The sequence below is a fragment of the Ostrea edulis genome, chromosome 10 (genome assembly GCF_947568905.1).
Source record: "Ostrea edulis chromosome 10, xbOstEdul1.1, whole genome shotgun sequence".
Taxonomy (NCBI): Eukaryota; Metazoa; Mollusca; class Bivalvia; order Ostreida; family Ostreidae; genus Ostrea; species Ostrea edulis.
In genome coordinates, this window is record NC_079173.1 from 24733879 (window position 1) to 24737740 (window position 3862).

The 3862-nt window shown below is 33.5% G+C and overlaps 1 pseudogene; it reads right to left on the reverse strand.

Moving 5' to 3' along the window:
• Nucleotides 1–2480: 2480 nt before the first annotated feature.
• On the reverse strand, nt 2481–3862 carry LOC125666474 (uncharacterized; annotated as a pseudogene).

Genomic DNA, 3862 nt, shown 5'->3' on the forward strand with positions numbered 1-3862 from the left:
TAAACATACTGAAAAAGACTTGAATTATAATTTAACTCCTATTTTATATCCAATGAATAAAAGCTCCCCCTGCAAACAACATTGTAAAAGATAAAATAATTTTTTAAAACAATTTCCCCCCAACATATCCTTTTTAAATCGCGTACTCTGCTTTTATTCGAAGTAGATATTTTTAGATTAAAATGATTGAATTTGAATTTTGTTCTACACCTGATATGAGTTACATTTATGTATCACATCAACTTTAAAAGCGAACGAGTCCGGTGTGTTTAAAAGGTTTGCCTCATTTGGGATGAATCTATGTGAAAGTTCGTACCGATATCCTGCGGATTAGTGTTGAACCCGAAGATATCCAGCGGGAAAGAAAGATTGAAACAGAACCAATGTTAACGTTGGTGAAGTTTTACGACCCATAGTAAGAGGAATTAACAGATTTATTTCATAATATATGAAATAGCTAAAAGACTAACAGAGAATTTATGCTTGAATGGAATTAAAACGTCATCTTATTATTAATTTAACTGTTTAAAAGATACAAGTATTTAGTTTAGAAATAAACTACCAGAGGTCCTCCCTATTGAGGATTGGAGTGCTGCGGTCACTAAGTCAAAATATTAAATCATACACAAGATGTTTAACTTGTTCACTTAATAAGATTATGAATTATTGTTGTTTTATACATACCACACTCCCTGTTGTAGGTACACACATACACGGTATTATGTATAAATACATGTACATGTGCGTTAATGACGTTCGGGGGGGGGGGGGCATATATAAACCACATGTGTTCTTTCCATTATCTACCCATAGGTGTCGCCTGCTCGCTAACACATTTGTCAATGCTGAACTTTCAAAATTCTTGTAAAACGCTTTTTAAATTCTTATACAAACGTTTACTTCGCTTAATCAATTTATGATGCAAAATTTTAAGATAAATTGTTTTACCGCGTGTAAACAAATTCGCAAAATTTTTATTTAAATCAAGCATCCCCCCTCCCCGAATTTTTGTGTTATCTGAGCTACATTAATCATTCTAAATCTGAAATCCCCGTTCCGCTTTTCGTTCCGTTCCGTTTTCCGTTCAGCGGTTTAGCAACACCCTGCTGAAAGGCCGTAAGCGCCGAGCATAGCCCTAAATTTTACAGCCCTTCACCGGGAATGGTGATGTCTCCATATGAGTTAAAAAAAATATCGAGAGGGACGTTAAACAATATACAATCAATCAATTTCAGAATACCCCAATTGCATCGTCTTTCTTGTAAAATATTAACATGTACGAGACTATAAGACTCTCTTATGAGTAACCATGAAATATAAGGTGATTCCATCCGAGGGTTGCAAAACATCTGTGAAACCGGAGGCTTTGCCGAGGGTGGAATCACCTTAATATTTCATGACAACTCATAAGAGAGTATTTTTCTCTCATATATCTAGAAGTTTTCCGTTTTCCTTGTGCCTAGCAACGCCATTTTGAGAATTTTCCAATTAATTAATTTTTCGCTGTACATTAAAAATTACACCAGAATCCAATTCTACGACCTTCATTTTGGCAACTACGTTGCTGACAAAAATCGGCCGACGAGTGTATAAGTGAATTGTATTAAAGTTATTCCTCTTTGAATAAGTACACAATAAATCAATAATGAGAGGTTGATGCGTGACGTCACTCGGCAGTCCATCAGCGTGAAACATTTTGACAGACCTAATCAGAATCTGAATCCACAACTGCACGCTTTCTTCTTAAAGGAGCATTGATATTGATATTAAATGAGCAGTTATTTAATGACGAGTGTGTGAAGAGAGATTCCAAGTGGTTTTTGTTGGTGGATATGGGCATGGATAGACTTTCGTTTTCCACACGTGAAAGGACTCGAGTCTCATGGACATTGGAGGCACTTGTTTCACCTGAGAAACATATTGGGACAGTAGACGTTGGCAGAGTGAATGTGGAGATAGGCCTAGAACTAGTAGACCGTGTGGCTTGGTTTCTGGCATAATACACCGGATGACATAGATCTACTCGACAGCATTTTCGATATGAGGAATTTGTGACTGTTGTTGAGTGTGCTGTAGTTGTTCAAGGGATATGCCTGTTTGTGTCCGGTCACATACATTTTGTACACCTGGAGATTATCAGGGACATTACAATCTGTCATTTTTGTACAAGAGCTTTGCAAAGTTGCAGGCTAGTTGTGTATTGAAAATTACGTCATGGGGTATGAAAGATAAACGTCACGTGATATGAAAGATAGAAATATCTTTCATACCTTTCTTTCATAGAATATCTGTATCTTACATACGTAGATATGAGAGAAAATACTTTCTTATGCCGGACATGTGGTATGATGAGAGAGGAATTTCCTCAAAGTCAGAGGAAATTATTACAAAATACAAATACAAATATTTATTGGCACAAACACAATTACAATAATTGGCAAAGACCCATTGAACATCAATACATAATGTTTACATAATTTTTATGCAGTTGAAAGTAATTTACTTCTGTATTCAAAACAGTCTCTAATAAATTTCGCAGTAATAAGACTTTATGTATATCACTGTTAAAATATATTTGTAACATGTATCTTTCATTGTGAATGTCCAGAGTAATATTTTTCTGTGTTATATTATAAATGTTTCTAAGGTAAGTGTTTCTTAGCTTAGAATAAGATTTACATTGAAAAAGAAAATGAATTTCATCTTAGATCACACCAGTATTGCAAGCATTACAACATCTTTCATTAATTGATGTGGAATTATATCTACCATTTTCTATTGCAAGTTTATGTGCACTTAGTCTAAGAGAGGATCTCTCAGATCTTTTTCTGAGTAAATCAACATATGGAATTCTTTTTCTTGTGTATAATTTTTTTTAAATAAAATTCAATTTTTTTTTTAAAACCAAAGATTGTTGATGATTGCTCCTGGGTGCACTGGTCAATGATTCTTTGTTTTATGTTTGGTAAAATGTGTTGAATTGAATCTTTATATTTTGTAATGTTTGAAAATCCTTGATTATCTAGAATAGAAAATATTACCCTGGTCCAAGTGTTGTAATCACTTGTGGATTGGTAAAGTTTAAAAGCCAAATAATCAGACGTTATCAGATGATTTCTGAATCAATATTTAATACTTGAGAATGAAATTTTGGACCAAAGTGGTAGTCTATCAAGTTCTGCTAGACAACCAGCATTGGATGTTTTACAGTGCACTCCAAGGATACTTTTAATAGATTTAAGTTAAATTTTTCTAGATTTGAAATATCTTTGGATGAGAGATCCACTCCCTATATTTCACTACAATAAAGAAGAACTGGAAGTACAATAGCATCAAAACGTTTTTCTAAAAGTTTACATGGGTTATCAATACCAATGATTTTTTTCATTTTAAAACATGCTTTTCTGTCTTTTTCAATAAGCACAGCTGTTGCTAAGTTAAACCTCCCATTACATTTCATCATAACACCTATATAGCAGTATTTTGGTACAATCTGTATTGTATTGCCATTAATAGTAAATTCATTCCCTTGAGGTTTGTCATTTGAGTTAAATATCAAAACTTTAGATTTATCTACATTGACTTGCAGTTTCCAGTTTGAACAATAGTTAATGAGAATATCAAGGCTGTTCTGTAAACCACTTTTGCTTTCAGAAAAGATTACACTATCATCAACATATAACAGACAATTTACATGAACATTGTTTACTTGTACAGGATCACATTTTCCATTTTTCAAGTCATTGGCAATACCATCAATAAATACACTGAAGAGTATGGGGCTTAAGACATCCCCTTGTTTGACACCACATTTAGAATTGAATACATCACTTAAACCATCAGAAAATTTGATTCTACTCAT